This window comes from Falco peregrinus, chromosome 3 (genome assembly GCF_023634155.1).
Source record: "Falco peregrinus isolate bFalPer1 chromosome 3, bFalPer1.pri, whole genome shotgun sequence".
NCBI classification, from domain to species: Eukaryota; Metazoa; Chordata; class Aves; order Falconiformes; family Falconidae; genus Falco; species Falco peregrinus.
In genome coordinates this window covers 88400389-88422417 of record NC_073723.1, presented here as the reverse complement: position 1 = coordinate 88422417, position 22029 = coordinate 88400389, and the positions used below count along the sequence as shown (strand labels likewise).

General features: G+C 38.4%; 1 protein-coding gene across 3 annotated transcripts in view; it reads right to left on the bottom strand.

Annotated features, from left to right (window-relative positions):
* PTK2 (protein tyrosine kinase 2) overlaps positions 1-22029 on the bottom strand; it is a 223946-nt gene that overhangs the window by 200195 nt on the left and 1722 nt on the right. For all 3 annotated transcript variants that reach the window (XM_055798242.1, XM_055798244.1, XM_055798243.1), the window contains exon 2: positions 8419-8477. The gene's annotated coding sequence lies outside the window, so the exon portion shown is untranslated. The remainder of the gene's footprint in view (positions 1-8418; positions 8478-22029) is intronic.

Genomic DNA, 22029 nt, shown 5'->3' with positions numbered 1-22029 from the left:
TTCACCACCAGCACCAGGTGCCCTGTTCTTTATTGACTACTTACACCCATACAAGGTCTCCTGGGGAAAGCAGGCCTCAAAATAAAATGGAAAACGTCACTCATAAAAGCCTTCCCCAAAAAAGATGTAGAGGCCATAGTTTAACTGCCACCTTCATTTAGGGTCCCATCTGTTTAGGATTTAGCACAGAGCTAGAAGCACAAGGCTGTATACAAATACACCTTATGCTCAGGAATTTTAGGTTATTAAAGAAGGGCTAATACATAGCCCTGAACACCATGCAAAAAGGAGATGCAATTTAAGATCCCGTTTGCAGCTTTGTTTTTCAAAACCAAGAAATATTATGCAGAGACTTCTAAGGTAAATCATTCACCATAATAAGAGTCCAACTAAAATTTACATGTAAAGCAATTTATAAAATTCAGTATACATTCAAGGCAGAGTACAATCTAAACAGTTCTGCTTAAAATAACTGGGATACAATATGGTTCAGACTCTCAGTAATACTACTAGCAAAACACCATGAAAAGACTTCCAGAAACAGAGGAAAGTTTAAATACATGAGTATTACACTATTAGAAAAAGCCTACCATTCATTTTCGATATTGCCCTTGTAGAGATCATTTAGAATAAAAGAATAGGCTGAAAGGCAGAACTCCAGGATTACAGCTGCCCCAACTCTTCTGGGCCTTAACACTTCCTATGATTCTGCCAAGCTTTTATCATCCTACTCTGAAAGTTAAACTGAGTAGACTGATCCTGAAAGAGAGAAATGACAACACAACCACCTGCTTACAATACATACAAAAATAACCTGGAATGCCAAGCTTGGGGTTCTGTTGACAGCCATGACTAAGTGCCCTTTTCCTTTCTACACTCTAAATACTATTTTACCATTTTTAATGGGAATCTTAGTAAGCAATTCAAAGACTGCACCTTCCACAATACAGCTGTGAGTAGACTGTGTTACAATATGCTTTCCAGCGTTGTTAAAGGGCAGTATTTCAGTGGTACCCAAAACAGCTATTAGTAACTTCTGCTGGGCAATCAGGGCTCCTGCTTGGTGCAGAGCATTGTATCTCATTTAATGCATTCATTTATGGGTGCAGTGATATGACACTTACTGCCTTCTCATGTCCTCTTCATCCTCCTTAAGAAGAAAACACTTCCCAAGCTGCATTTGTCCAGAATCTCACTGAGGGAATTCAAGTTAACTGCTTTACTTCTTGCCACAGGGAAAAAAAAAAAAAAGACACCAAAAAAAACCAAGAAGAAAAAACCTACAACCCACCCAACAAGAAACCCCACAACCTGATACATAGCCATCACTAAAAAACAAAAGAAAATCACTTCACTTCTGATGGTCATTTACTCTATACCCAAGACAGCAGTATGTGTGGACAGTACACAATATCATCAAAAATAAACCACTATTTCTGCTAGTCCTTGCCTACTGTAAATTGATTTAATGACATTCAAGTACATGAAAACACAGCATTTCCAAAACAGAATACTTTCAAAATAAACTTCCATCTAAAGAATTACGGTGCACTGGGAATACGTACGCTACTCAACGTCCTAAAGAAGTAACAGTAAGCAAAACCAATTGACTACAAATTAACTAGGCATAAAGAGGTAGTCAGGCCAATTTGAAAGGATTTATACTGACTGTTCACATAGAACTGGTAACGTGTCTTAGAAATACATGAGAAGGAAAGAAGTTGTATCAGAGGCTTTAACACTGTGTCACATGATTTCCCACCCAACAGCTTTACAACTAGGTAAGAGTAACCAGCCTTGCATAGACAAAATGAGTTTACTAGCAAGGCAGTATCACCACAGAAAATTGCAAGGTTTTAGTAAATCAAAAGTGAACAGGAACTATTGAGACTACAGAGATAAGGGGAAAAATAAATGAAAAACCAGTATTATGTTGGGACTTCTGAACACAGGGTGCCAAAAATAATGGACATAAGTAAACTTTTCACTTTATACAATGCTGATAAGGGTTAACCTGGAACATCAGGTCCTGTTTGGAGTACAGCACAATATTTATAAGCCCAGAATTTCCTGAGGAGTGAAATTCCCTGCATCTCAGGCATTGCTAATTAGAACACATTTCAGGAAGTGCACTTGAGACCGCTTCTCTTCAGAGGAAGTTCTCCTTGAGTGTCTGCCAGGAAATAACCCAGAACATTCCTGTACTACAGCATACACAAACCAACCTTGGCCACTCCCTGGGTTCTCACTTGCTGGTCCTGCCACCTATGAGGCTGGCCACTATGTTTTGCACAGTATTTTATGACTTGTCAATACGTTTGTACCCACTGGTTTTCCTCTTACAAGCACGCTCGTTACAACCTGCTCTACAAGTACAACTCAAGAGGCTATATACCAATAAAAAACACCATCACAGAGAATAACAGGAAGCCTGGCAAATCTAACTCTGTTTACAGGTAAAAAATGAACTTTTCAAGCCTTGAAAAGATGACTGTTTGGCTCAAATTTTGGTCTTTTTGATGCTCCCAGAAAATTCAAGTTTTCTTCTTACAAGCAGGAAGGTAACACACTTTTCAAGGTGCGAGGCTGATGGTTGATTCACTAAGTGTCTGAAATCTGGATGTACTGAAAAGTTAAAAAGTCAGCCACCTAGCAGCAAGGAGCACGTTATCAATGACTGTTTTGTATAAAAATGAGTCTTCGTGAATGATTCAGAATATCCTGCTGCTTTAAGAAACTTTCCTAGGCCAGTCTTAAAACAGTCTAATGCATTTCCTGCAGCAAATCACAGGTAGTACAGATCCTAATACATTAGCCAAAATACAGCATCAAAGGATGATTATACATTACGAGTGAGCAAGTGAAGTGTTTCCACAGAAACAGAGCTACAGTGAACTTTATTGCAAATACAGCCCTGCATTCCCAAAAGCTCTATGCCTATTTTTAGAGAAGTGAAAATACTTTAGTGGGATGGAACAGAATAGCCATATTGAAACAGAGTTAGTTTTGCTTTTTAGACCAATAAAATGGGTTTCATCCACCTTCATTACAACTATAAGTAAGAGCCTACCACCATAACAGTTAAAACACGTACAGGCATGCTTGATTCCAGATACAAAAACTCCTCTTAGTGATTTGGAACACATCAACAAGGTTGCACAAACTTGAACAGGTATGCATTTGCAGGGCTGGGATGAAGACAAAAAGTTAGTTGCCCCTAGACAAGAATATATTCTATGAAAAGGTCTCAACCTTTCCAAGCTGAAGCAATGCTGCAACATACAGACTAAGGCCCTGATGTATAGGGAAAAGCTTCATAGATATTTAGAGACAATCATTCAGAAATCTGCAATTTAAAAAGTCTGGAAGGTAGCAGCAGCATTACAGGGCTATTCCTGGCATCATCAGAATGTACTACTAGAGATCCATCCAAGTAGTATTACAAAGGAGTACTATTTACAGACTCAGACTTTGTTTTCTGCTTTATACTGCCCTACTGACACTTACCACAAGGGCTAGCAACCAAAAAAAAAATTTTGGTATACAGAAGACCTTTGGTACCTCCAGAAGGAAGACTAAAACCCTATTTCACTCTACTTTGGTAACATATTCCAAGATATGTCCACACAGGCAGAGGTTTTATTAAACTCCACTGAGGGATGAGACAATTAGGAAGAATATTACAAGCACTGAAATTTATTACCCTCAGCCTATTTCTATGTAAAAGACAACAGTTGCTCTGGGCAAGAGGCTGAGGAACAACAGCTATGCTGAGCAAAGGCCAGGACAAAGTTCAGAAAGGCACTAGGCACCACGTGGCATGGTTTGTGTTTATTACATCCAAGTTCACTGCTTTTAAAACTCTGGTGATGCCTGCCAACTCAGATAGAGCACAGAGCCCTTCACAGTACGAATCCAGCCAGAGAGAAGAGCATGTTCCACACTGAACCACTGGTGAACTCACACACACATGTGAACCCAGCTTGCTCAGAAGAAGTTGAAGTTTACCATAACCTTGGAGGAAAAGTCCATCTTACATTACTGTAGACTTTGGGGCATTGGAGTATCAGATAGCAAGCCAAGCAAAATTCCACTTTCAGAAGCCAGGAGGAGCCATAAGCACATAGGTGTTATTGGCAAGAAACAACGTACATTAATTATCTTGATACTTGAGAACAGAGTGGTTTTTCTTTCGTTTCAAGTTCAAACTGAAAGCTTTTGAAACAGTTTTTTTCAACAAGAAGGGAAAAGCTCTGCAAGTATTAACACAAGATTACACGCATAACGTCCAAAATATACAGAAAACACGGATCTTTAAGATTTCATTAGGGAAGCATTTCTTACTGTAAGAGATAAAAAGGAACATTGATTTATCAATCTGCCATACTGTTCTTAAACAAGTGCTATGCTGGATACAACAAGCTTGCTCATCAAATACTATGTGAATTTCAACAGAAATAAAACCATAAAGTCAGAAAGTATCTGATGTCACTTGCAATAGGGATGTGATCAGGAAAACATCTTTTGGAAGCTGCTTCTTAGGTGGAAGTGCTAGCATGACTTACTGTCAACAGCTGTCTAATATCTTTGAAAACACAAGCACAGTAAATACCCATACTATCACATGTACTCTTACTTACAGAATCCCTGTACCAATTCAGTGCATAAAGGCTGGCCTGGGGAGGAAGTCAGAATTATAAAGCTAAACAAAAATGTTGCTCATAATACCTCTCTATTGATACCCGTCTTACGCATTTGCTAATAATCATATAATCATTGGGTTGGAAAGGAACTTTACAATCAAGTCCAACTATTAACCCAGCACTGCCAAGTCCACCACTAAACCATGTCCCTAAGCACCACATCTAGCTGTCTTTTGAGTATCTTCAGGGATGGTGACCCAACCACTTCCCTGGGCAGCCTGTTCCAATGCCTGACAACCCTTGCAGGGAAGACATTTTTCCCAATATCCAATCTAAACATCCTCTGGTGCAACCTGAGGCCACCTCGTCTTGTTCTCATCACTTGTCACCTGGGAGGAGAGACTGACACCCACCTTGACACAACCTCCTTTCAGATAATGGCAGAGAGCAATAAGGTCCGTCTCCCCCGAGCCTCCTTTTCTCCAGGCTAAACAACCCCAGGTCCCTCAGCTGCTTCTCACAAGACTTGTACTCCAGACCCTTCCCCAGCTCCGTTGCCCTTCTCTGGACACGCTCCAGCACCTCAATGTCTTTCTTGTAGTGAGGGGCCCAGAAGTGAACCCAGGATTCAAGGTCTGGCCTCACCAGTGCCAAGTACAGGGGGACAATCACTGCCCTAGTCCTACTGGTCACACTATTTCTGATGCGAGCCCCGATGCTGCTGGCCACCTGGGCACACTGCTGGCTCATGTGCAGCCAGCTGTCAACCAGCCCCCCCAGGTCCCTTTCCGTCAGGCAGCTTTCCAGCCCCTCTTCCCCAAGCCTTTAGCGCTGCGTGGCGTTGTTCTGACCCAAGTGTAGGACTCGGCACTGAGCCTTGTTGAACCTCATACAGTTGGCCTTGGCCCATCCATCCAGCCTGTCCAGAGCCCTTTTCCGAGATTTCCTACCCTCAAGCAGATGAATGCTCTTGCCCAGCTCGGTGTCTACAAACCACCTGGGGGTGCACTTCATTCCCTTGTCTACATCATTGATAAAGATATTAAACATAACCGGCCCCAAATACCAAGTCCTGCAAAACACCACTTTTGACCAGGTAAAGAATAAATAACTAGCATCAGGAAGACAAAGAATCCTTTATGAGTTGAAGCAATTAAGTGTAATTTAGGCATTCAGGGTTTCTGGATAATGTTAGCAGAGTCATTTAGTCAATTTTTCTGCAATCACCATGCTTTTCTGTCATGGACACATGGCTTGATACCTGGAGGGTTAAATACAGAACTGTCAAGTACTTTCAGGTCCTATTCAAAACAGTGAGATTTCTGATTTGAGTGCACATTTTAAGTGTCACAACAAAAAAATGGCACATCTGAGCAGGGACCCAAAATTTAAACCTTTGATCCGAAGTTCTGTGACTCCAACACAGATATTAATAATACTGTAAGGTGAATGGACAAGGCCAGTACTACCATGGCAAACTTAACAGGAAAAATCCATCCTATAAGAAAAGGACTTTAAGAGTGCAGTGAATAGACAAGTATATTTTTGGTACCAAACAAGTTACTGGTTCTGTGGAGCAAAGTATGTGATAGCATAACAAAGACACTAATGTTATACACATAAGAGCTTAACTTTTTGCAATATGAATACAAGACTTAAAATGACAGTTTATAAAGCAGCTGGGTAAGCAAGGGATTCCTTACATTTTTCTGTCATTTTGACTATTTGCATATGTAATACCGATTTCAAAGAGTAGAGCAGCACTAATGCCTTCCCCCTACCAAAGCTCCAGCCAGAAATAATACACATACTTCAATGTAAACCTGAAAAGTCAGAAGTACTTGCAATTTACATTTAAGATCTTTTGCTGTTTCTTCCTACTTGCCATTACATTTCACTGCCTTGTTATTCACAGGGCTGGTTTTCTATAAAGTCTTATCTAGGAAGGTATTGCAGGATATTTACCTAACAAACTAAGTACTTAGCTGTCATGGGTTTACCAGACTGTGACTCACTTCAGCCTTCTTTAAACCATGTTTCCCGAAGAACAAATGGCTTCAGTGCTTTTTTGACTATGACATCACAACAGTCATAGCTGTTCCTTTTAAAAGGTCAAACAAAATGAAAGGAAGCATAAGAATAAAACCCAAAAATCACAGGCCTTTATACATGACAAACTGAGGAGGGGGACCTGTTTTGCCACCCCCCGACACCTTGTTTTCTTCATTTCCCACACTGTTTTCCATGTTCAGAAAATATTTCTAAAATGTCTGCGCTTCCATCTGAATCTTAATTCAGAAATAACATAACACATAAGGCAGCAAGTTTTAGTCTTAGTAAAGATAACAGTACTGTTGCTTTTTGTTCAAACTGAAGTACTTTGGGTTTTTTCCAGTTTAGGTGTCAAAACTGAAGATTACTATTTTTTTTAAACTACTCAACTTATTCCTTGCAGTAGTGAAAGCAGACAGAATTCCTTGGAAAAAGCTAATCACATAATACAAACAAACATCATCCCATACCAGAAAAGGGAAGGGAGAACGTAGAAAGGAGAAGCAATTAATCACCATAAACTTGAAAACTGGAGTTTAAGAAGGGCTGACTAATACCCAGACCACTCAGTAAGAAGTTAAGCAAAAAAGTTACTGAAGAATAAAAAACATCCACCCCTGCAAATTTAGATAGATGTAAGTGACCCTCTGCTGTTTCCTGAAGGTGAAAATACAGAGAGATCCTGGAGAGGCAATACTCTGAAGCTGAACTGCAAGGTAACAGCATGAAGCCCCAGTAGAAAGGCCTAGTCCATGTGAAATGCTAGCAGACACACCTCGTTTGTTCTCAAGTGTATTACAGCCCAGGCAAGGAAAACATTAATGTAATCTAAAAGAGGTTATATATTAAGTCTTAAACAAGGCTCCCTGCATCAGCAAGTTAGATGGGAAAGTGCTCCTGAAGTAGCAGATTAGTTTTGTTATCTGCCAAAGCCTAAGCAAAAGAAAAAAAAAGTAACAGAATACAGGCTCCCAAACCACCAACCACAGGGAAGCTGTAGAAAAAAAAAAAACCAACAACAAAACCCACAAACCAGAAAAGAAAAAAAGGAAGAAAGAGGATCCAACAAATTATTCTGGCCACCCTCAAACGTAAGAATATTCCAAACATCCACGTATGTCAACAGCAATAAAAACAGAAGTCAGAAATACCAAGTATACTGAGGAATAAAACTCAAGTTTGCAAATACAATCATTCACCCTGGAAGAAGAGGAATCAAAACCAGAATCAAAAAATAGGAGACTAGAAACAGATTCCTGTAAAACAAAGAATACCGTGGCTATTCAACTTCCTTACTCCCACTTATAGCTAGACTACTTAAGATTAGGCCAAGTGCCCCTACAGAGAAGATTTTGCTTAACACAGATTTTTATGTATTAAAAAAGCAAAATATAAGAACAGAAATTCATTAACATTTCACTCCCAACATGTCTGTTGGGTCAGACAACTTACAACTAAGTAGGTTTGGTAGGTGAAAACACACCTTACAAATTCCTCCCATGCACAGTAAATTATTTGCTGCCCAGGTCCACCCATCTCTGTATCCCTCAGGCTGAATCAAAGGGCCATAAATGGGATGTCAGAGAAAGGCCTGTTCTAGGAGGCACAGGGGAAAAGAGAAACCAAGAAATTCTGGTTTAACAGCCACTATTTAAAAAAAAAAAATTTCAACTGTAACCGTTTTATCACTAAAACCCTGTGTGAAAGTGAAATCATTACATACCTTAAGTAGACTTTCCAGCTCTCAACAGCAGGTGCTCAATACAGGATGAAACATGAAATCTGAAACAAACATTTAGAATTGATTAGGAAGTTTTCATGACCTAACATCAAGGCAGTCAAATATCCAACAAACATAACAGCAAGTAGCTGATATTCTTATTATGAAGACTAAATAACCTTCCAAAGGAACAAGCTCCAGTACATACCCTACTTTACAAATGCAGATTATTTAGCTAGGAGTCCTCAGGGGAAAAAAAATAAAAAACCAAACACCAAAACTAGAAAAACAAACAAAAAAGAAAACACACAAAAAAGTTCTTAGAAGTAGAAGCCAGGGGCTTACATTTGAACTCAAAATAGATACTTCAGAAAGTAAGTTGCCAGAAAACCTGTAGGTCCCATTAAAGCAAGCTACAAATCTCACAAGTTGTATTGTTTTGGTATTTTGAAGAAGGAAGGTTAAAGGATTCTTAAGTGAACCTTTAATACAGCTAGCATACATTTAATGGCAATAATTCAATGAGTACTGAAAACCCTATTGAGTGATTCAAAATGCTAGCAGCATCCAGATCTAGAATTAGAAAGAGTGCTTCCCTGGAGAAAAAAAAAAAATGTGTGGGAGGAACTAGTGAAAAGCATTTATTTCCTCAGGGTACGTGCATCACAGGACAGCCACACCAGTTTTTAGCTAAAGTAACAAATACATACAGATATAGCTCAACACACACATGTAACACACTGTCCAGAAACAGTTGTGGGTTTTTATCCTTTAAGGAAAGGATCGATCTGAAAGAACTCCAGAATCCAGTAATCTACAGTTAGTGTTGCTACTTGGCTAGTTGGTTTCGCTCTTTTGCCTCTCGAACAACAATATACTATAGGGACAAAGGCAGTACCAGTAAAAAGCCCAAGCTTGCATATTAAGCATTTAAAATTTGATTTTTAAGAACTGTTTCTGAACCTTTTTCATCTTGGCTACTTAAAGTGTTTCCCACACACAAAGGCCAAAAGATTTCCACAACAGAAGAGAACCTGATGAGATAGAACAACAGAAGAGGTTAAAAAACTGTGGAGAAATTTAACTGTTCATCTAAGCTATAATAAACTGAGAAAAGTAAGAAAACCAAAATACTTGAATTTCTACATGAAAGCCACAGTAGTCACAGACACTCACGCAAAACATACATTCATAATATTAGAAAAAATATCACTGAAACCTTGAACTGCTTTTATGGTGGCACATTAGAGGAATGGCACTGCCTCAAAATACTAATTCTAAAGTTAACACAGAATCTGTTACATCAGCCTGCTGTCCCATTATTTCTAGCAGTCTGAGCAGCAACAACAGCTTTCTCGGTAGTCATGTCTGCTCTGAATATTTTTATGAAATTAGTCATGATTTGGGACAATTTGTGAAAACACCAAGGATTAACACAATGGGAATGACATCATGACAAACCCTTTATGAAGAGGGAAATTGCTCACAAGGCACTCAGATTAAGAAACCATGCAGTTATTGATTCAATTAAAGATGTTTTCTGATACAGCAAAAGCTACTTTTAATTTCCAAGGACGACAGTAATGACCTTTCCCCACTCTAGGAAGTTACGTCAACAGCACCCTTAAAGCATTTGTTAAAATAATTGTGTGTAATACCATGGGACTTGCTCACATGCGACATCAAAAATGCACCAGACAAATAATAGAAAAATATTTTAATTGCTTAGGCATCAATAATGCAAACAGAAGCATGTTAAATTTTCTACACAAGTTATCCCCCTGATTTTCAATAGAACTATCCATGTGTGTAAAACTCAGGGTACAAACGCGTGCTACTGTGATTTGATGTTGGATGGCAACCCTGGAGCACAGATAAAGGGCCTCTCTTCTCATCATTAGCTACTAGGAGAGTAACACAGTCAGAGACAATCCAAATAGAGGACCATCTCCATTACACTTGCAGCTGTTTCCAGGCATACTTTCCCAAGATTTGCTTTTGCAGGTTTACTTCAATAATTACTTAGGAAGCAGGTGGTAGCAAGAACTCTCCTATGCTCAAGTTTGGCCAGTTGTAACACTTCTTAAAATAGCAATTAGTCTCATTCTAATAGGGATAAATGCTGAAAGCTTCTAAAGTGGTCAAAAGGAGATTAAACAGAAGTAGTGGTTTGGGTTAAGCAAAGTATTGTGCTTTTATTTCCACCTTTTGTAAAAAGAAATAAGAAAACCTATGTACCTTATAAAATGGTTTAAAGTAAAAAAAAACCAAAATACATCTGGTGGGGAGTGGGGAAGGAGGTTTTCATAGCTTTTGAAGTTTTTTCTACCTTTCTCCACAAGGAAAAGGTTTTCAATAAACTGACAATATTTAAATGTTAAGTTTAACACATCTTTTGTTGTGAAAAACTATTCCTTTTTAGACTTTATCCAACTGGCTGAAAGTCATCCATCGGTCCAGTTTTATATGTTTCCTTATCTTTTTTACTCAGTTTTACCTATCACTGTCTTACCTTATTTTCTTCCTAAAAATCACACATATACCTTCCTGTTTTTTCAAATAAAAGAGAGTGCATACTTGTAGATCTAAGCATCCATATAGACTCTGAAATTTTAAGTTTTATCTTCCAGCATCATTCCATTCCCTCTCCAGTTTGACTTCTTCACCAAGCATACCACTGAAGACATGAGCCAATTACTAGCATTCAAGAATAAAAATCTTAAAATATCTTCTACGCATGGAGTTCATCCCTTAGCATCCACATGTTTTCTGCTACTTTTAAAGCTCTTTGAACATGTTCAAAAAAATTTGTCCTCTGCTCTTTTCTAATCACTCCATTAATTCACTCTTCACAAATTCCTCTCCTAATCCTTCATTTCATTTCAATACAGCAATTCCTCATCTCAAGCCTCACAAAGCTGAAGCTGGACCACTAAACATCAACATTACTCATTTCACTTCCCTCTCCTTCTACCTCTGATCCACATAAGCAAAGCAAATAAAACAATTTGGTGTGATGCAACATTTTAATCCTTGTAAAACATTTAACATGATCATATCTGGTCTCTAGTGATGCCCCATTGGCACTACAGCAAGTAACAGGAAAACACCACAAAAGATCAAGCTAGACAGGAAAGACTTCAAGGGCTCTGCCAATGCAGTGGAAGAACAGCAATTTCTGGGCACAAGTAGTATTTTCTTTAGCAGAGATACAACATAATAACTAATTTTCTGCAGTATTATTGTTCCTGTGCACATAGTTTTTTAGGTACTCTCCTGTATCTTGCCTTAACAACTGTATATACACAGCTCCTCTACATTTCAAGCAATGAGTGTAATGGACCTGCCTGGAGCATTTTGAGCAGTAGGACCAAGAAGAAACCTACGCAGAACAGTACAACACAGCCCCGAGTACAGCCTACTGACAAATGACCTACAAATGGCCTTCAGGAAAGTCCCAGAACAGTCAAGGCAGTTACTGAAATCTAGACCAACTCAAAGGCACTATTTGCATGGACACAATGCTGTGAAGATTTAGTAGTCTTGAAATCTTAAGTGTTTCACCATAATTGGTGTACAAGCACTAATTTGATCTTAACATTGCTTAGTGGCTTGGACACCAGAAAAATGTAGTCCATAAAGCAGAATTTGGAACAGGTTCATTAGACCCAAACATAGATTCAAGCATGTCACCACAAAGCATACCTGTATGGCCACTGTCAGCCTCACCACCAGTAGTTCTACAGAAACTTTTAACCAGATCATTGTAACAATTGGGGGAAGAAGGGCAAGCTTCAGCAAGGTCAATTCCATATCATATTAAAAACACACAAACAAAAAATACAGGAGTCTGTACTTACTATTACCTCCTATTCATAAGAGCAATCACACAAAATCAGCTATAAAGATGAAGATTTAACAATGCAGAACAGAAGTCCAACATAACATTTAGAACTGCTGTAACAGAGACAGTCCAAAAAACTATCATATTTCAAGTGACAGCTGTGCATTAAGTACTCACATTATATGCACATGGGCACCACAGTTCCCCCCTCCCCATTTCATTTTGATTACGTTTCAAATCCTTTCTCAAGAGCCACTACTTTTATCTTGCCTATCCAAAGCTGACCTCAACTCAGCAACCCACAAAATCTACTCTTGATAGAAGTAGTAAAATAAGGGAAAAGTATTAAACCAAGCATACTTTGTGCACATTTATTTTCACAACTTACTGCAGTCCTCACTGTTCCTGTACTTCCATTCTGTGATCTCTTGCTTGGTATAATGTGACCAATGTTCTGCTCCCACTTGAGAATTCAATATCTATTTCAACAGAAATAACAAAGACTTTTGAAAGAAAAAACCTCAATGCAAGTGCCATTTATCTCCAAAGAGCCACACAGATAAATACGTTACAGAACTCCAAAATTTGTTTCCTAGGAAGGGAAGCTCCTGTATTCAATACTCTCCGCGGATTATGAAACAGTTTAAAGGTTTTGTTTGCCTTTAAGAGAAGAAAAAGCTGATTCAGTTGTAAAATGAAGCAAATGATACACACTCCTGTCTTTAAGATTCCCTCTTCCCTTCTGATGAAAGGAGAGCAAGGCATAAAACTAGCTGTTGAAAGCAGTGAAACAGCATGAGACAAGCAGTGCTGCCACCACACAAAGAAACTCTCCCGCTTCTACTAAGGTTGAATAAGCAGGGGCTTATAGCCTATGACACAACTAGACTTTCACTTCATTTAAATCCCCAGCTGAGAATTAATCATCTATGCTGCACACCATCTTCTTCTAAAGGTGCCTAATCTCCTGAAGAAATCCACTTGTGGTTTATTTCACACAAGTAACAAATTTCCATCAACAAGGGAATGAAATTCAGAGTAATAAAACCCAATTTCTTATAAAGATGAAATACTGATGCAAACTCCAGGCAGAAGTTGGGGTAAAGGTGTATTTGGCCTTGTATCCTGCTCCTTCAACTCCATTCTTTGACTAAGTTTTACAGGGGCACTGACTATGCTATTTTTGTTTCTGTCCACAACCCGAGAAATACAAGTAATAAACTCAAACTAACATTCACAAAGCATTCAAGAAAAGACAGAATATTCCCACAGGATAAGCACACGCCATATAGGTTTTTTCCCCTATTTCTCTTATAAGCTTCAATCCTTTAACTATGCCATCAAAATACATGGGCAAAACAAAAGGTATATTATTCACCTCTGAAAATGCATTGATTTTTCCTGATCACCATTAATTAGTATGGCCAAAACCATTTATGTACATAAGCATTGCTATTATATGCCTTGGGGCAATCCTCCTCCTTGGAGGAGGTCCCCCCTGCCACTGGCCAAAAATCAAACAATTTAAAAGGCAATGCTAAACAAGAAATTCACAAAAATCTGAAATTATTAGATTATCCTAATAACGAGAATTTAGTATCTAGTCTGACTACATACTTTTAGAACTGATTAAACAGAATTTAATACAAATGATGAGGAAAGGATTTCCCCTTGCCTCCACATCACACACGTGGGTTTTTTTTTTAAGACGACCTTAGTTCCCCAGACCACAGCAAACTGCTTACAACAAAAATAATCTATAACATGCCACAAATGTACACTCTAAGCTTCACCTTATAGCTTAAAGGCTCCCTGAAAACTCAGATGTAGCACTAAAATGTTAATTTCAGCAGCTTCTGCCTCTGATTTTAACATAGTGATTGAAAAGCTCTCAGATCAATGAGTTTATTCTTTACTTTCATAAGGAACATCTCAAATGCTGGGTGCGTCATTAATATCAGTTTCCAGCAGAGGCTGTACAAGTACAGACAGCCATGCATACCACATTGTCTTCACACACATTTTCACTGAAGATTACTTAATTCTGTTTCCCCGATCTCAGTACTGATTTATTCCTTCCATGACAAAATGCTCAGAAACATTTTGACTTCCTTCAAAACAGATTAATTCAAGCTACAATTAAGAGGAAGCCTACTGGTGCAACATCAAAATACAAGCTATCACACTGAAGAGTGAAAGACAAAAAGAAAGTATAGATTCACCAGAAGTTCCTATTAATTCTGAAAGCAAAGCTCAGTTTATTAACATGTAATAAAATAAAGTCATTAAAGAGCAATACCCAAAGGAACAACAACAGTCATCCTCTAAGGCCACTTTATTAACTTGTTTGCACAGTTTAAAAGTCTTGCATGTTTTCTTCCATGAAATTTGTAAAGTGCACAAAAAAGGCAACTAAGCTAATTGTTCTAATATCAGCAACCAGTTTACAATTCTGTTTTTCAAGTCACGTCTAGGTAATATCTGCATCTATAGAAGAGCACGACAGTTTAATTTATGGAAAAGATCTTCTCCCCATGACCTTTACAGCCACAAGTGAGAACAGCATTCCACAAAGAAAATAAATGATGTTTTGCCTGCAACAGATTTACAAAGGTGCACAGTCTCAGGCAATAGCTAACAAGTTCACAGCAAGGAGCTGCGTACAAGAGCTTGGAGAAAAATATCAGTTGCTGGGGTTACTATCAATTACCTTTTGACTATTGGCATAAACCTGAAAATAATAACCTCGCATTCTTTACCTGTTAGCATCACTAAAATCAGTGCCAGACAGGACTCAAGAGGTCATCTTGTCCATCTGCCACTCCTGAGGTGGTGATAAACAGCATCTCTTTTCTGACAGATGTCTAATTTGTTAAAGTCTGTCATTGACAACAGTCCCTTCCCTAATCTGTTCTAATGGTTTGTTACTCTTAGCATTAGAAGTCTACCTCCACAAGTAACCCAAGTCTTCAGTCCTATTATTTCTCAACTATTTCTTGGTTTAGCTCCCCTAACCCTTTATCTTCTTCATCCTTGTTGAAGCCTAGTGCATGTGAATAACTTAAGACCACACTGTAGGAGATAAAAAGTTAAAATTTCTATTTTTTCATTTCTTGTGTGTCATTCTTGGATATCTTCTTCTACTGAAAGCATCCAGAACAAATGAAAACCCTTTCCCTACCCAAAATTGAACACTGTATTCTAACTAAACAGTACTGAATTCAGTTGAACAGTTACTCCAAGTATTTACTCCCTTGCTACACCACAGTAGAGCATTTTTTTCTGCACCAGCAGAACAAGGTTAATCACAAACTGAGCACCAATCAATCAATAACGTGCACATCTCAGCTTACTCAGCTCTTTCAGAACTTGAAAAGTATGCTTCAAGCAGACATCTGAACAACAGAATTCAAAATGCACTAAACAGAGTAGGAAGAGCAGCTTGAGTTGAGAGGCACCAGAAAAAGTACAGAAAACAGCCAGCTTTATACAAGCTAAAGTGAAAACGACAAGATAATTAATAAACCAACTGGAATCTAGAAGCCTCTAGGATATAGTGCTTAAGCCTGAAATAGAAAGTGAGAGCTGATAACAATTCCAAATTATTTTAGCCATTAATTAACAGCATTCCAATAATAGTGCTGTTAACACAAGAGTGAGAGCAGAAACTCTAATTTGTAACATTTGCAAAAAGCTTCACTGCAAGCAGGAGACCCTTACGTGTCAGTACTGTGTAAAGGTTTCCTGGGTGAAGGGTGGCAATGGAAAACTAGTTAAAAACAAAAAAAAAATTAAATTTAAGTCTTCAATACAATTAAAAATGCAACCCAGAGATTAAACCCCTCCAACTTGTGGCTCATCACTTGGGATGTACATTTTTATATCCATATTATCAACCAGGTTTCCCCCCTACTCATAAAATAAAATGTAAGTGCATTGTATTCAGTGAATGCAAATGCAGTTCTGAGTCACACCTCATGAAAGGTTAACAAGTACACTGACAAATGTGAATTAATTGCAACGACCATGCCAAGGTTCATTGCAAGCACTAAGATGGCACCTTAAATGAACAACTTTGATCTAACATCATGGTTTCTGCTTTTCCTCATGAAGGGCATTTCAAACCCCTCTACAAAAAGCACTTCAGAATTGTCATGTGTTCCTGTGCCAGTGGACAACACCTGAGCAAAGCACCATCCTTATTTTAAGAGGGAAAACAACAGCGCAGCAGTTAAATTAGTTCAGTCATCAAAAGAGAAAAAAAATAAGCCACAGAAGAGGTAGAAAGAAAATTCTTGCCTCTTGACTTCCAATACTGTGGCTGTACCAGTGTTTCCTGCCTCTTTCTACCACTGGTTAACAAAAACAGTGGTATCAGGCACAAGAGGTCCTAGGCACTGACAAAAATACAAAAATAGCTCAAGTGCTGAAACTTGCTGGGGGAAAGGAAGGTAAGCACTAATGCAAAATTAAAGAAGTATAAAGTTTAACTTCTCTTTGTAAAGAGTTCAAGCAACTGAACTATGAAGGTACCTGTTACACTTCTGTGTGCTACTACCTAAGCAGTAAAATCACTTAAGAATTATCTCTGCCTTTAAACAGCATCTACTACAGAAAAGCATCAGTAAAGAAGCAAAGGGGATGAAGGAGGAGTCGCTAAAACCTCAGGCATAAGCAGGCATAAAAGAATGACAAGAGCAGCCCCCAGCAAAAGTAATTTCTGCTTGAAGAAAGGTATTAGAAATGGGGGGGAGGGATGACATGGGACACAGAATGACCAACAGCTAGTGAACATCTTTGTTAATTAACCAACATAGAAAGGAAATGTACTTTTAAACACTAAATTTATTTTTCTCCTTTCTGTAGTAGTCTTTACTTGAAAAGAGTGGGCAATTAAAACTCCAGTATTCTAAACCACAATGTAAGACAATTTTTCCCTCAGAGGAAAAAGATTACAACTGCCTCGTCCAAAAACGGAAATCAAGAACTGATACCTGTGTGAAAATAAGAAAATGTCAGTAGTTTTTATGCTTTCGCACTGTCTTTCATAGAAAAAGAAATTTAAAGAATACCTAAAATCAGTAAGAGGAAATTCTCTTTAAGATCACAGAAATCCTGAACCTCAGTGCTACAGAGTATTACTGAGGACAAACTTGCCTCAGCATTCACGCTGAATGTAAAACCTACAGCAGACAGGATGAAACAGGTATTGATTGATATCAATCTCCACCACTGGGTATAACTCAGACGTTGGGATTTATAAGTCTCTTACTAGCACTTTCAGCAGCAGTAATGTTGAAGGCAGTGCTAGGAAATTAAGTATCAAATGTTGATGGACCGGGAGACCTTCCATCTCCCGGTCCATCCCATGGACCGCACATCCCATGGACTGTAGCAGCAAACACTCCTCGCAGCATTTAAGACCAATCTGGGGTAAAAAAGCTAGGTACCTGGTTAAAGGGGTGCATTCAGATCTGCAAAATACAGCATTTAGCTCATTTTGAGCTTCTGCCACCCCCTTGCAACCAAATTATTTGCTATCCTAGCAGCAAGAAAACAGGGAAGAGTAGCAGCTCCTGCTTCCCATATTAAAAGAAAAAAAACCACACACACAAAAAAACCCCACAACACAAAACAGACCAACAAAAAACCCACCAGCTGCTGCTTCGAATCCTTCCCATGAACTTGAATCCAGTAAAGGAAAAATTTTATCTGCCTTCCAAAGGATACTTTATAGCCTCCGATGGTCTGCTCCTCCTCCCCTCCCCCAAAACAAAACAAAAGCAGGAATTGCACATTTTCATGTACGGGTAAACAATGAAAACCCCCAAGCATGGCAGCAGGAAGCAGGAGCAGCCAGTAGAACCCTCTGACCTCTTTCTTACCATCCCAAACAGCAAGAACAGCTTCGGCTCTATCACAATCCTCTCTGCAAAGGCAATGAAAAGTGCCTCATTTAAGGAGTCTTGACATACACACCGTCTAAACACATCTAAATTTATTGTTTATCAACATACCGAGAATGATAGCAGTGACAAGGAACATGTAATCTCCCATTACTGTCTCCAGGACAACTGATGCACGTGTTTTGCTTACACACTTCTGGTCAAAAGGAAGGAAATTACTCCAGGGTCTTAAAATGAGTTAAATTACAGTTCCATGGGCAGGGAAAGGGCCAAGATTAATCTTTAAGGATTAAGGTCTAAACTGACCTATATTACTCTCCACGAAGTTGGAACCCTGCAGCAAAATGAAACCAAGTTGAACACTTGTCAGTTCCCCTTCCCAGAAAAAGTAATACTTCAATGCAATAGGAAGCTAACAAAAACTACTAAAACTTTTTCTATATGCCCTTTCTGCACTGAACACAATAAAAAAGGGCAGAGGACCAGCGCAGAGAATTAGAGGGTGGAAGAAACAGTCTTGAAGTCATAGGGGACAAAGGAAATCCGATACAGGAGAGTTTTACCTATCCAGCCGTGGACTGCTGCAGACCTAAAGAAAATTTACACAAACTCACAATTAACACTGGTGCAAGCAAATCATCAGATGCTCTCTAACAAAGCCTGTTGCCTTCAGCTTTCGTTATTTACCTCTTTCATTCCAATTTTTTACTTGACAGAAATTGCATTCACAGCTTATAAACCAGGTTTCAGAAACTATTCTCCAATTTCTTCTTAATCTACGAACCACTGACACCACCTCTAATCTGCATCTCCAGATTTCAAGTACTGTCAGAGCCAGACAGCATTCAGTTTCTGTGGTTCTTCTGCCATCTCTGAAACTATTTCTTCCATAGACATGATTCCCTGTGTCAGCTACCTCCAATGACACATCCCTCTGACAAAGCTTTCAAAACATGCCCTTGCAAATTTCAGCAGTTCATACACCTTTCAGCATAACACACCTGGGTAATCACAACAGTCTAGAGACTGTATCTGCTTTATACAAATAGAGAAAATCAGATCAAGCCAGCTGAAGTTTTTTGTGCTTTTGGTTGTTTGATTGTAGGCGGGGGTTTTTTGCATGTGATTTTTTTATTATTTAATCACTTTCTACTCATGAAGACGTAATACTCAAAAGTCCCCACCAGTTGCAAGACTTGCATATTCCAGTGTCAGGATCACTAAACACTGAGCAAGAAACAAACTCCTACCTTCAGAAGCTCACATGGTAGAAAAAGTTACAAAAAATTAGAATAGGGAAAATTAAAAAAATTAAACCTAAAACACAAAGCCTGCAGGTTTTACAAGCTGTTCAGTCCCTAAATAGCCACTTTCTTCAACAGTTCATCTGATTAGCCATCAACTACTACCTGAATATGGAGAGCTGGACATGAAAAACAAGAGCTATTAGAAAGATCTATTTCATCATCTCCACAGAAGTCCTTCCTCTCCTACACCAAAAAGACTATTTAAAACCAGATATCTACCTGGCTATCACATTTTCCATTTAATTTCCCATTCTTTCAACTTCATGTCTTCCTAATATATACAATAAACCACATTCATTGAACACTTGTGGTAGAACACATTGGACTTCTGAGGTTCCTAAGTAGCAGTCATATACAAATCAAGAGACTCACTTGAAATTCATAACAATTTATAAACTTGAAACTTGCATTAATCTGCATTAATTTCTAGGGTTTTTTCTAAACACTTCAAAATATAAAAGACTGCTTTCAGTACAAAAACCACTATCTTGTAGAAGTTGCCATTCAGGGAGACAAGAATCACTGTGGTTCAGATGCTAAATAAGTAGATGCAGAATTAGAGTTTCAGTGTTCCTAACTAATTTCTGCTATCATTCCATACAGGAGTTCAAAGTGATACAGTAAGGAGTTGTTTGCTGCAGTTTTTAAAACCCTAACATCTAATTAAAGTCCTTTCAAGAAATTTAGTCAGTAAGTCCATGTTTTCATGTTACTCAGCAATGGTACTTAAAACTTCAGAACTAACACGAGATGAGAGGAAGAACAGATTTAGTCTGGAAACCGCATCTGATGGAGCCAAATATCAGTCACACACTTGAGCTTTCATTGACAAAACCGTACCTTGAGAACACAGAAAGTTCTCTGTTACAGCAGGAAAGACTTTTCCACAAATCCTAAGAGATATAAAAGGAATGGAAATAGCCTGTATTGTTACTATAAATGTTTTATCATATAAAAGACCGTACTGCTACACAAGGCAATGCCTACCAGGGAAAGAAAAAACCCAATCATTTTGTTATACAAATGACAAAATATGAGTTATTTCTTGAGTTACCCTCTTACTGAAAAAAAAACCCCACCACATTTATACATGCATAAAAAAATAGAAGACAACTCCTAAACCATCAAAGTCATGCATTTTACTACTTAACCTCCAAAAAGCACTCCTGCTTTTCTCTGCTCCTATCATACACCCCACCAAATATCTATTAGCTTGGTGGAACTTACAAAACCAAGATTCCCCCATTCAACTATTAGTCATCATGTGGTAAAAAATTATATAAAAAAAAAATAAAAGCAAAAGCCCTTTCAACCGCATGTAAAGTACTTTGTTTCAAAGTTACATCACTACATATGTAGAAGTTGTAACCATTTTTAAAGCTATTTCAGCAAATTACACATTCAAGACACCAGTGCTATTCTAAGAATATTCATTTCTTGATTAAGTACTCCAACACACTACTATGTTAACTACATATGCTTAGTACTTTTAATAATACCCAGGGCTGAGGCTGAATAAAGCTTGGAGCTTTTGACAGATAGGTATTATGCCATCTTCCTCTTATGTGTAATTTTAACCTTCACACAAAAGGTCAACGAACATAAACATCAATCCAAGCCATGTTGTACAAAAACTGGATTTAAGACATAATAGCACCAAAGACAAATTAATTTCAGAACTGTTTTTCTCTTGTTGAATATCCTGTAGAGTTTACAGTCCTGTGAGTGAAAATGTGTGCCAGCAACTAGTGTCTCTTCCCTCTTTTGGGTTTGTTTGGGTTCTTTTGTTTGTTTTGTTTTGTTAACAGCACTCCCAAATTTTAGGTCCATTACATTTATTGCACAGGCCCTGATCTCAAACATACACATATATATTCTTTACAGAACCTCAGCCATAAATAAACCTTGCTTTGAGAAAATGAAAGGCTGTGGACCCCATCCACAAATCACACCATACAGGCAAAGGTGTTCCAATAAAGATATGAGGTAGGATAACAACCTGATTTCCAAGGTAACAAAAAAGGAGCCAGGTAGAGAAAGGAAGTGGTGGAATTTTGGACATCAGTAAGATAACAAGCTCTTCCAAAAAAACACGTAACATTTAATATTGTCTGGCCTCAATCCAGTTATGCACTTGACCTTACTGAGGTTTAATAGAATCAGAGATGATAAAGGCAGATTAGGTTTGAGGAATGTGGGACTTTCCCCATTAACACAAGCAAAAAAGAAAAGATTAAATGACCAAAGGCCAAAGGAGTCTGAATTTTTAAGGGACACTGCAATACCACTTTACTCCCAAGCTAACATTCACATTAAATACTTCAATATGAATCCCCAAGTGTTTCTTCTTTCAAGTGAACTTTTTGTGCAACACATTTACTACAGCACTGCTATTATCCTAGTCAAACTGCCAAAAACTGAGCTGCAGGCTGACGCTGCTACCACGCTAGGGCCTACAGGATACACTCTGCTTTCAAAGCACTTAAGACTGACTACAAGTCAACTAACACAGAAACAATGTAGTGAACAGTCTTTCAGCCAGAAAAAAAAAGGAGGG